This window comes from Pseudopipra pipra, chromosome W (genome assembly GCF_036250125.1).
Source record: "Pseudopipra pipra isolate bDixPip1 chromosome W, bDixPip1.hap1, whole genome shotgun sequence".
NCBI classification, from domain to species: domain Eukaryota; kingdom Metazoa; phylum Chordata; class Aves; order Passeriformes; family Pipridae; genus Pseudopipra; species Pseudopipra pipra.
In genome coordinates this window covers 25,977,184-25,989,770 of record NC_087580.1, presented here as the reverse complement: position 1 = coordinate 25,989,770, position 12,587 = coordinate 25,977,184, and the positions used below count along the sequence as shown (strand labels likewise).

General features: G+C 46.8%; 1 protein-coding gene and 1 long non-coding RNA gene across 2 annotated transcripts in view; both read left to right on the top strand.

The window, feature by feature from the left end:
- LOC135405257 (zinc finger protein ZFP2-like) overlaps positions 1 to 12,587 on the top strand; it is a 225,478-nt gene that overhangs the window by 35,065 nt on the left and 177,826 nt on the right. The window lies entirely within an intron of this gene.
- Positions 7,344 to 12,293, top strand: LOC135405690 (uncharacterized). Its single transcript, XR_010425948.1, has 4 exons — positions 7,344 to 7,786; positions 8,979 to 9,100; positions 10,097 to 10,225; positions 12,127 to 12,293. It is a non-coding gene; the product is annotated as an uncharacterized LOC135405690 (long non-coding RNA).

Genomic DNA, 12,587 nt, shown 5'->3' with positions numbered 1-12,587 from the left:
AGGAATCTTCATTTGTATTGAATTTTTCAAAAGGTGGGACCGGCCATTGCAGCGCAGGGCAGAAAAAAGGGAACAGCAGCTCTTTCCTCCAAGAAAAAAAGTTTGGATCCTTTGGCTTCAGGTGTAGTTGATGGGGTAGCCTAGGCACTTTTTGGGCAGCAAGACCTTTCTGGAGGTGCGACCGGCCATTGCAAAACAGGGCAGAAAAAAGGGAACAGCAGCTCCTTCTACCTGGAAAAAAAGTCTGGAAGCTTTGTCTTGGAGGCGCTGTTGTTTGGGCAGCCTGGGCACTTCTTGGGTAGCAAGAGCTTTCTGTGGTGGCACCTTTTGTCTGGCAGGAATCTTTATCTGGTATCTACTTTGGGCGTTCCTTTGGCCTATTCAGTAGTGGGCTAAAAAAAAGGGAATTAGCAGCCCTTTCCCCCAGGAAAAATAGTCTGGAAGGTTTGGCTTTGAGGTTCAGTTGTTGGGGCAGCCTGGGCACTTCTTGTACAGCAAGAGTTTCTGTGGTGGCACCTTTTGTCTGGCAGGAATCTTCAGTTGGATTCAATTTTTCAAAAGGTGGGCCCGGCCATTGCAGAGCAGGGCTGAAAAGATGGAATCAGCAACCCTTTCCCCCAGTAAAGAAAGTCTGGATCCTTTGGCTTCAGGTGCAGTTGTTGGGGCAGCCTGGGCACTTCTTGTGCAGCAAGAGCTTTCTGTGGTGGCACCTTTTGTCTCGGAGGTGTTTGTTCCCTGTTAGCAAGTCCCTTATGGCGTCAATCACAGAACACTGGGACTGCTCACAGGGCATGATGAAGGAATACAGCAGCAGTGTGGAAAGAGGAGGTAGAAAAATACATTCCTGTGTCTAATATACTTCCTCAATTATGGCACTTGGCACTCTATGGGGTTTAGCACTGGAGCTCAATCTCTCTGGGATGGCTGGTCCAGAACAGTTCATTTAATGAATGGTGCTGTTGCTGAACTTCCCTGGGCACGTTGCAATTGGCTACTGAGGCTGAAAGATTTCCTGTAAGGATTTTTATCTTTTGAAACTACAGGCTGAATTTGAGGGATAAACTCCAGTATTCTGGAAGTGGAAAGTTGATCAAACAGAAAAGACTGTTTCTTCTACAACAGATTTGAAATAGTCCACTTGTAAAAATCACAAAGCTTGAAGCCTACTCAGCAGAGCTGATTCCTCATCTGCACTGATCATCAGCAACTGGACTCTCTCCTACTTCAGGGTCTCATCTGTGTACACTGGATTAAGGCCTCCTAACTTCTTAAGAAAAGTAGTGTTATAAGCTCACAGTTCTGGCAAGGTTTCCTTAGCAGATGGGTTGAAAAGTAAAACTTTGTTGCCATGACCAACGAATGCAGAGCCCAAGGTTGTTTGTGGTGCTAGCTTTGCTCCACTCTCTAATAACTTCTGTCCAGATCAGTGCTGGCAACAAGAATTCCAGGTTAACGCTTGTTTCATTTTTCAGGCTTTGCATTTCAAGAATGGGGAGTTGTTATTGGAAACTCTGCCATGGCTGTCAGTAACAGCCTCGGAAAACAGTTTTTCTTATTTCTGAGGGAGAAGTTTCCAACCCAGCTTTGGAGTATGCAAATAGTTGAATGACTTGTTGTACAATTGGAAATAAAAATCAATACATTTGCAATGATTAATGTCTTAACTTATATTTGGCTAAAGAGTTCTTTTCTTGATACCTTCTTTAAAAAATAGGACCCACAAGCAGAAAGGTGATCTCCTAAAGTGTTGCAACCTGTTAAGTCCACTTGTTGCCACACAACAATAGCATGCCAATATCACATCCAAAGATACAGAATCACACAGAGATACACACAAATATATACCTATACATATCTATGTATGTATATCTATCTACCTATACATATCTATACATATCTATACAAATACACACAAGAAAGTTTGGGGTTCCTGATGAGAGTTCCACACGGGTAATGAACAGAGGACTGGTTTGATGTGTCATACAACTGTGGGGGCCATGAATGTAAGCTCTGAGCTTTGATTTACTGTCCTGGTTTGTAACTGCCTGCCTTCCCTTTGGGGGGAACACAGGCCTCTATTTTGCACGGTCTGTTTGGTTTTACTTGGCAGTGTAGACTAGGGGCAGAGGAGTTTTTGGAGCCAAACAGCTCGATCCAGATTCAGTTCCTTTAGTGGTGCCTAAAACTCAGGAGCTGGACTCCACGGTGCCGGTGGGACCCTCCCAGCTCAGCACGTTCCATGATTCCATCAAGTCCAACTGTCAGCCCAGCACTGCCCCAGCAACCCCCAAACCACTAAAGCGTGTCAGCCATGGGCAGATGCAGGCGCCTCTGAAACACCTGCCGGGGTGCTGGCTCCGCCCGGGCAACCCATTGCAGTGCCCGAGCCCCCCCCGAAAAACACAGGGAGAAACCTTTCTCCAGGAGCTGACCTGAAGCTCCCCTGCCTCAGCCTCGGGCCACGTCCCCCGCTCCTCCCAGCGCAGGCTCCTTTCCAGCAGCCCCCTCGGCAGAAGGCGGCTCAGGGCTCCCCTCTGCCCCCCCGGCCGGCTCCGCTCCGGCCCCGCTCCCGCCACGGCCCCGCTCGGCTCTGCACGGGGAAGGAACGCGCCCAGCCCCGGACAGACACCCCCGGGGGCCGCGCACCGGGGGTACCTCCGCAGGGGTCACTTACCGGGGCTTCTTCCCCGCGGGTCTCTCACCGGGTGTCACTTACTGGGGGTCGCTCACCGGGGGTCGCTCACCAGCGGCCACTCGCCGGGGGGCCGCGCACGGGGGGTCCCTCCCCCGGGGCCGCGCACCGGGGACCACTCGCCGGGAGTCTTGGGGCCGCTGCCCGGGGGTCGCTGCCCGGGGGTCGCTGCCCGGGGGTCGCTGCCCGGGGGTCGCTGCCCGGGGGTCGCTGCCCGGGGGTCGCTGCCCGGGGGTCGCTCAGCAGCAGCGCTCCCGCTCCCGGCCCCGCCCGCTCCCACCCAAACCCCACCAACCGCCCCTCTCGGCCCCGCCCCCGCCCCGCCCAATCCCCGCCTCGCCCCGCCCACTCCGCCGCCTCCCATTGGCTGCGCACGTTCGGCCCTGGAGCGAGGAGCGCGCGGGGAGCGTTGCCTGGAAACCGCCGAGGGAATCCCGGGAATCCTCGGGGCGCCGGCGCTGCCCCCCCACTCCTGGAGCGAGCGGCCGTGCCCGCCCGGGAGCGGGCACTCAGCGCCTGGCTGCGGCCGCCACAACGGGCAGGGAAGCAGGCGCGCGGAAGGCGGGCTTCGGGCACCGGGCAGCGAGGAGCCCTGAAAAGAACAAAAGTGTTGAAAGAGACGGAACTCATCGCACCATCACAGAACGTGCTGAGGTGGAAGGGACCCACGAGGAGCGTCGAGTCGAGTCCAAGCCTTTGCCCGGCACAGCACCGACCCCAAGAGTCACACCGTGGCCCTGAACTCTGCCAGCCTTGGTGCTGTGACCACTGCCCTGGGGAGCCTGGTCCAGTGCCCAACCACCCTCGGAGGGAAGAACCTTTCCCAAATATCCACCCTAAACCCACGCGACAAAAACCTATTTGCAACCAAAAAAAAAAGTTTCTATTTTCTTCCTTCCCTTTCTCCTTATTTAGTGTTTACACAGAAGTACTGCAGTGCCCTACTGGCTCAAAACTGAAATACTTGAAGTCCTTGCCGTATAGGCTGGATTTTGTCCCTCAGGCAGAGGCTAATCTGCCTGCAGTCCACCAGGACTGCCAGAGCTTGGGGAAGGGATGGAAGCTATGGCAGGAAGGAACAGAGATGCGGAGATATTCCCTGATATTCTACTCTAGAGGCGGCTCAAGAGACAGCCCTGGAGTTGGAAGCACTTGCCTTCGTCACTGGACGATCTCGTCCAGCACCACCGGTCAGATGTGTGGGGTTTATGTCCCACAGCAAATTAAAAACACCACAGCCATTATGTAAATGTGTATTTGTTTGACTATTCACCCTGATGGTGTTCAGGTAGTTAGGCTGAGGTACTTTGTGGATTTTTGGAACAGAAATAACATCTTTTAATGGTGTCTGTGACCGGCTGAGGTGCAGGATGTGGCCTCTCTATTTTTAGCATCTGCTGGTACGCCCATCTGTAGTGAGAAAACATCCTGTGAGTGTTAATTTAGGTGATGCAACCTTTTAAGTCTGGAGAACTACTTCCTTCTTCAAAGCTTGCTAATTCTCATGAAAGAAATAAAGAGAATTTCATGACAGTGACCTATTTTTCACTTTGAATATCCCAACTATTGGTGAGCATTTACATTAAAATATTTGAAGTTTAATAAGTTTTGCAAAATGTCCTGGATGTTGAGGGATGTAGTGATGAACTCAGAATTAGAAAGTGAAGATTGTCTTCTTTTTCTTTGAAGCTCACAGGCCTATGAAAAAAAAAGCTTTCTAGAGAAACTTAAATTTTTTTATCTAATTTGTACACATTTCTACAATTAGGACAGCTGCAGGTTCACCCCTGGCAAAATCCCTCTGCTGGTAAGCCAGCCACATGCTGATTAATCCTTATTTCATGTTCAAGTGACCATGATATTTTGGTCAGCTGGCGACAGAGCGGTCCAGGTGGTAAAGGAACAAGGACTGAACAGTATGAGCAGCATTTGCCTTTTTCTCTCCTCCATCTCCCTTTTCTATATATTATACTTTGCCACTTTCTCTGCTCAGCACACAGGAATTTGCTGGATGCATCCATGAATGCAGAACCCACTGGAATCACGACATTTGCTCCAAAGGATCCAGCTAGTGCCAGGGAAGCAGAAGTTATGACTGTGTAACAACCACACTGTGAGGAGGAACAAGACTGAAAACCACTTTCCGTAAAGGGAAGGATTTGAACTGGTGTTGGAGATGTGCAAGGCTCTGTTATTCTCCCTCCTTAAGTTGTTGACAGGACACAGTCCCCTCTCTTACCTGCCATTGAAAGGTCCTTCTAGTTACACTTATGGCAGTGTAACTTTGTACCAACATCAGCCGTGCACTGTAAGGCTGCTGAGGTTTCCAAAATCCACCTTTTTTATTTCTGCTAGTTCTGCTTCGTATCCTTCAAGCCAGTACACAAGAACAAAGCTTCAGCAAAGCCTACCTAACATCTTCTTTTGTTTCTGACATCATTAGCCAACGTAAACCAAACCATTAACAGGCATCTAAAAATATTTCTGGAAGTTTTCACGTGCTCGGTGAGGATTCCAAAGTTTTCTTTGAGGGAGACTCAGGGAGACTCTAGAAGAAGATTTTTGGTCCAGGAAAAAAAAAAAAAAATAACGCAGCTGAAGCCCGGCGGTATTCCCGCTGTGCCCGGCGGTATTCCCGCAGTGCCCGGCGCTATTCCCGCTGTGCCCGGCGGTATTCCCGCTGTGCCCGGCGGTGTTCCCGCTGTGCCCGGCGGTGTTCCCGCTGTGCCCGGCGGTATTCCCGCTGTGCCCGGCGATATACCCGCCGCTTCCCAGGGAGCTGCCGTGGTGTGGGAGGGAACAGCCCTGGCGGGGAGCAGCTGCTCCCGTGTGGGGTTCTGCGCTGGGGTTTGTCCTCCAGCCCGGCACGGAAGGAATTGGGGCTGCTGGTGGATGGAAAGTTGGGGCTGAGCTGGCGCTGAGCTCCCAGCCCAGAAATCCGGGCGTATCCTGCATCCCATTCAGCGGGCCGTGGGTGAGGGAGGGGGTTCTGCCCCTCTGCCGCGCTCTGGTGATTCTCCACCTGGAGCGCTGCATCCAGCTCTGGAGCTCCCAGCGTGAGAAGGGCACAGACCTGTTGGATCAAGTCCAGGGAAGGCCAGGAAGATGATGAGAGGGATGGAGCAGCTGCGGAGACAGGCTGGGAGAGTTGGGATGGCTCAATCTGGAGAAGTCTCTGTGGAGACCTCCTTGCAGCCTGTCAGTACTTAAGTGGTGCAAGAAAGATGGAGAGGGACTTTTTATGAGGGCCTGTAGCTGCAGGACAAGGGGCAATGGGTTTAAGCTGAACGGTTTAGGTTTAGACTAAATGTAAGGGAGAATTTTTTTCTGCTGGAGGGTGGTGAGGCATTGGCTCAGGTTGCCCCGAGAAGCTGTGGATGCCCCATCCCTGGCAGTGCTCAAGGCCTGGTTGGATCCTGTTGGATGGGGTTTTGAGCAACTAGATCTTGTGGAAGGTATCCCTGCCCATGGCAGGGGGCTTGGAACAGCTGTAATAACCAGCAGAACGCTACAGAACAGCACGTGTTGTAAATGAAGCTGCGTTCTATGAATAGTAAATATCTGAATGTAACTTCTTTAAATCAGTGTGAATGAGCTGAGAGGTTGGTACAATGGATTTAGGTCTGGAATTCAAAACTGTTAATCCAGGCTTGGTTGCATTTGTGTTGCTGTCATTTGGGGATGTCAGCTTTAGATCTTGGTGCCTTCAGCAGCATCTTCAGATCTTGCTGTCAGTCAGGGACTGATTTTCAGTCTTTAATTTTTTACGCATTCCCTTGCCTCGTGCTGCAGTTGGGAATGTTCATTCTCTCAGGAAGGAGGTGATGTGAATTCCCTCCTGCAGGGCTGAGGTGACCCTCGGTTACTGTTGAGGGACAGGCTGTGCAGGAGCTGCTGATGAAACACTGCCCAGGAGTTAGTGGGCCAGCAAGGGTGTCCTGCTGCACAGAAGAACTTAGTGCTGCATGTAAATACCAGAACTGGAGTTTAAGTTTCAAAATACGGGATCTGTGTAAATAAAAGTATCTCAACAAATTGATAGCATTTCCTATCAAATGGGTGTAGGGAGTAGAGCTGTCATTTTTACTTAGAAATTATGGCATCAGCACGTTCAAACTTCTCAGGTGTTGGCTTTCCAGACTTGCACAGTTACCTACCTACCGTTACTTGATTTTCCCCTTAACTTTCCTGAGATTTTGGCAGCCAAACCATTTGTAGATCAACTTCTTTATTTTGGCATAATGGTACACAATCATACTATATGCCTGGGAAAAAAAAAGTAAATTACTTCCAGCTTTAAAATGAAATGTCTGTGCTTGTGTGAAAGAATTCTTTTTGTTCTACATAAACAAAGTTTGACAGCTCGACAGGACTGAAAGCAGAATCTTGGCCTTTTAGTTCTTAAACTGGTAAATTTTACAAGTTTTAAACTTGTAAATGTAGTAATTACAGAGCATCAACAGGAAGGCCTAACAATGTTCCCTGTCTTCTGTAAACTGTTAATGCTTTGGAGCAAATAGTGAGGCTCTGAAACCAGAGCTGTTCCCGGGATACTCTGATATCCCACTGGGTAGGGTAAGAGTTGTTGCTCTGGGCCCGTGAGCTCTTGAGGTTGTGTTGCTGGTTGATTGTTTTGGTCCTCTCTCCTCTTGAACAGGAACCATGCCCAAGAAAGGAGGGAAGCATGCTGAAATGGGAAAAGAAACACAGGCACAGTGTAAACGAGCAAAGCTGGAAGCAGCTTGTTCTCCCTCAGTCCTGAGTTTTGAGAACCCAGACAGCCTCTTCGGTAGCTTGATCTCCCCCATCAAAGAAGAGGTGTTTTTCAAGGAGTACTGGGAGCAAAAGCCACTGCTCGTCCAGAGAAATGATCCCCAGGTGGCTGCTTACTGCCTGTCCCTGTTCCAGCTGTCAGACTTGAAGGAGCTGTGCAGCCAGGGCCTGTACTATGGGCGAGATGTGAATATCTGCAGGTGTGTGAATGGAAAGAAGAAGGTTTTAAATAAAGAAGGCAAAGTGAATTACATGCAGCTGAAGAAGGATTTTGACCAGAAAAAGGCAAGAATACAGTTTCATCAGCCTCAGAGATTTAAGGTGGGATTGTTTCACTGGATATAATTGATGCTGGCTTAATAATGTGGTGTGTTTTGCTTGAGTTGCACTAGACATGGCTTCATCTCTGTCCCCAGGGGAAGTGGTTGACATTGATGACCTGCTGAAATCTTTACATGAGCTGTATTAAAACACAGTTTATACTTTTGCACTGTCCATCATGTTTCACTGCTCTGCAGTAAGAACAAAATCTGATTCATGCTATAATATGTGTAATAATATATTCTTTTTAAAATTTTGCTCTGTCACATAAAAGTTTGGAAACAAAACCAAATGCACAAAATTGATGATTAGGCATCTGTGCTTAAATTATCCCTTCTGCCCCACTGTTTCCTTGTGCAAACTTTGTGGCTTTTGAGCCACTTCCCTTTAATGGAGGGTAAGGTGTGAAACCATGTGAAATATTTCCAGTGTTCTTGCCAGTGAATTGCACCATGGAAAGGTACCAGCCCATTTTAGCTGAGTGTTCTCAGTCCTTGAGTTTGAGAACGAGACAGTGGTGCTGCACAGTTGTGTAAAGGACTTGGATTCCTGGAGGTGCTTTGATTCAGGTAGTCTTGAAGGTGTCAACACAATTGAATTGTGAGGGGGACCCAAATAAGATCCCAAATACAAGCTGAGTCCCAGGTATAGTGTTCCTGGCTGCTGTCAGCTTTAATGGCCAAGCTGCACTTGTGTGGATCTGGTACTTGGCACGTTCTGCTGTTTTCCTTCGGTGCCTTGTCTGTCACATGTGGGGTGTGGATGAGTCAGGTTTGGTTTTGAATATTCCCAAATGATTGGAGTAACTGGTGAAAGGTCTCTAACCTTTGTATGTTCTCTCTGGTGAGAGAATGCAGGTCCTGCATGTGCTTCTTGTCTTATGGTGTTTTGCTGTTTGTGGGATTATTTTCCTCTGTTCAGCCTTGTCTGTCTGGTTGTGCAGCCTAAAGATGGCACAGGGAAGAGAACAAACCCAGGTTGGGGCACCAGACTTTTTGGCTTAGCAATGACTCTCATGGCAGATCCCCTTTGCATCTCCAGTGCTCTCCTTCAGGAGAAACACTGGTACAGAGCACCTTCCTTCCCAGCCTCTGTGTCCCTGATGTGATCATTCTTCCCAAGCCATGGGGAGGATGTGGGCTGGGCTTGGCTGAGCTCTTCAGCAAGTAACAGCATCTTTTTTTTTTTACAGGAGGAGCTGTGGAAGATTTTCAGGAGAAGCTGGAGTGCTACTTTGGGTCTCTGGTGGGGTCCAATGTTTACATCCCTCCCCAGGGATCCCAGGGCCTTCCTCCTCACTATGATGATGTTGAGGTAGGACAGCACAACCTTGCCTGTGAAACTGTGCATGGGCTTTTGCTGATGGCAGTGTTTGCTGTTGTGTGTGTGCTTCTAACCCTCCCCCCCACTAAACATTATAGGAAAATGGTTTTTTTTTTATTTGTGTTTCCTTGTAGTCATTTTTCTTACATATTTTTGCTGAAAATTTACTAACAGTAATATCTAATCATAATATCATGTAAACTGGGTTTTCCAGACCTGGTATTTCCATTAGATAAAAAGAGAAGTTTGTTTTCACAGCTGCAGAAGCTTTCTAGCACCTGTTTTTTCATTTTCACTTCATTCAGGCCCCAAGAATTTACAAGTCCTTTTTCCTTTACTAAGTACTTGCTCTTTCTTCAGCTGGACTGTAACAGCAGACTGGTTGTGCTTGTTGGTCCTGCTGTTTTTAAGAAGTTACTGATATGATGAATTCCTGTGGTCCAAATGCATTTTAAATCAGCTTCTAAAAGAAACATACAAATATACACTGCGTTATAAAGAAAAAATTGGACTATCCCACTTAAACCAAATCAAAAAATCCAATCCTTATATGTATATTTTGCTTTTTAATATTTTCATTTCCATTCAATACACCTGGGGTTTCATTTTCCTTATGCTTGTTATTCGGCAGCCTCACATCCAGCATTTCTAACTCATGCCATCTACCCCCATTGGGCACCCTACAGAGGTTTCTGATGCTCTGTTGGGGATAAGCCTCTTTCACCTGAAATTTTGGCTATTTGTGTGGCAGATGTTCCTTTTGGGTTAGTTCTCTAGCACTTACTTAAGTGACTGGAGAGAAACAGGGATTTCCAAATGCCTGCCTTAGGATAAAACAGATCCCACTTCACAACTCCTCTGTCTGTTGTCTCTAAATAGAGACAAAAAAAATTAGTTCAAATTTAAATTTCTCTGAATTGTAGCTATCTAAAAATTAATGTGAAAGGAATTACTTCCTTATGGATTTGGATTTATGGTCTTTTGCAGGTGTTTATCCTTCAGCTGGAAGGCAAGAAACACTGGCGGCTCTATAAACCAAGGGTGCCTTTAGCTCGGGAATATGATGTGGAATCAGAAGATAGGATTGGGAATCCCACACGTGAGTTCATATTAAAGGTATGAGAATTTCATTGCCTTAGGTGGTCTGGGCTGTGATTGCCAGAAAAGTTAAAAGTGGTCCATTTCTTGAAGGCAGTGATTGTGGCTGTGAAACTGAGGGGAGGGTTTGCACACTGCGAGCACGAGAAATTTGGGTGATAGTTGTCTGTATCCTTTTTTAAAGGTATCCTTTGCTTCTAGTATTTAAATAATGGGCCAAAACCCCCAGTTATTTCTGTAAATTGACTAGTACTCTCCAGGTTGGGCACCCTGACTCCTAGGTCATGTTTGTGGAGTTGTGTGCAGAAAAAACACTGGGTTTGTGTATGGTTCTAAAACATTTTTATGCTTTTACATGCTGCCTGTAATCCCTCAGGCTAATCCTTCTGTGCACTGAGACTTACTGCTGCACTGAACATTGTCACTGTTCTGGTGCATGAGATTTAAATATTTATCCTTGGCTGATAAAGAGAAGCATGACCCAAACCCCATATAAACTTGCTGTATTAATTGCTCTTCCTTTTTCCAAACCTGAAATTCAAGTGTTTGGTTGGTGGTTGATTTTTGGAATGAAAGGAACATTTCATGAAGATTACTGAGTGTCAGCAGGGAATCTGGTGCTTGTCCTGTTCTGTTTGACCTGCTTTTGAAGTGTTACTTGTCCAGCTGGTGGTGCTGCTCCATGTTGGAATCCTCAGGAGTTTCTCTGCCTTTTGGCCTGTTATGGAGCCTCTCTCTGCTCTTCTCAGTGTCCAGAGCTGCATTTGGGTGTAGGTGTTTGAGGAATAGTGTGACATGTTGGATGGTGTAGGTGTTTTAGGAATAGTGTGACCCATTGGATGGGATGCTGACATCATGAGCTGTGTTGTTTGACAGAGGGGAATATTCAATCGTCATCGTGTACTGGGTAATGCAAAGTCTAGTAAACTACAGTTCCCTTTTTCATTTCTGGAATATTTTGGACCAGACTTCAGTGGCTTTCATTTTTATGGAATAATGATGGGCTTAAAAGTTATCCAAGTTTTTAATTTATTTTTCTTCTGTTTGCTGTTGTTCACTTCCTGTGACCCATTTCTTCTGGGTGGCTGGTGTCAAAGTTTGGTTGTCTCTTTGTGGCTGCCTCTGAGAGGGATGGTGTTGTTTGACTCTATTTCCTCCCTAAACATCTTTCTAGAATATTTCCTTTCTCCATCTTTCAAATGAAGAGAATTCAGAATACTCTTGGTTGGTGTAGTCCCCACTCTGGTAAGGAAGGCAGTTTTCTTTGACTGTGCTGTCCAACTCTGTAGGTGTTTACAGGACAAGCCACAAGTAAACTTTTATTTCCTTCTTGGAGGCAATTTTATGTGCTTTACACCTTTCTTGCCTTGACTTTCCTTATCTAGTTTTTTTTCAGTGTGGAGTTTTAATTTACATAGGTGAGAAGAAAGATAGGGAGGAGGAGGAGGAAGGTCGTACCTGTTTTTTAAGTGCTTTAACTGAAAATCTCAGACAACAGTATTGTAACAGATTACCATTTTTATAGACTATTTGGCTTTTCTCGTGGAATACTAGCCTTTTCTTTTGATGTGATCTGACCAAATCCCCATTTCACTGCTCCTCTGCCAGCCACTGTGTTGCCAGCAGGTCCATCTCAGCTGCTTCTTTGTCCTCTTCCTGCAGCTCAGTGGGAGTCTATGTGTTCTGTGATGTTAAAAAGCTTGTTTCACGTTCTCAGCAAATATTGACAGCAGGTTGGAAAGTTTAAGGTTCTGAGCTTCTGGCTTAGTGTTCTTTATGTTATTAAAGTGTACATTGCAGGACTGCTCCATTTTGTGATTCTAAAGGATATATATTGTCAGACTGTCTGCTCAGAGAGTATTTTCTCTGACTGCAGTAAGGTTTGACCTGGTGCCCTAAATATATCAATTTTCTTGCAGCCAGGTGACTTACTGTACTTCCCAAGAGGGACCATCCACCAAGCTGACACTCCTCTTGTGACCTCCCATTCCACACACGTGACCATCAGTACCTACCAAAACAAGTAATTGTTCTTTATCTTTTGTTTTGTGTGGCTTTCCTCTGCCAAGTGATGTGTGTGAGTAGTACAGACCTGGGATGTGGTGAAGTTTTGGGGCTTGGGGGAAGGAGGGAGCAAGAAGACTGTTGTTGTTTGAAGCAGCCTGTTTGAGAGGTTTTCATGCAGCAAGCTTGATTGCTTTTTAATTGCTTATTTTATTATTTACCAGCTGTAGGCTTTAATGTGGAAAATGCTACAACTGCAAACTCACTTCTGTGAGTTTAAATAACTTCTGTATTTAAAAAAATCTCTCATCAGTGGCTGAAGTTACTGTTCATTTCATAGCTCAGATAAAGAGTCATGAGTTACTCCTTTCATCAT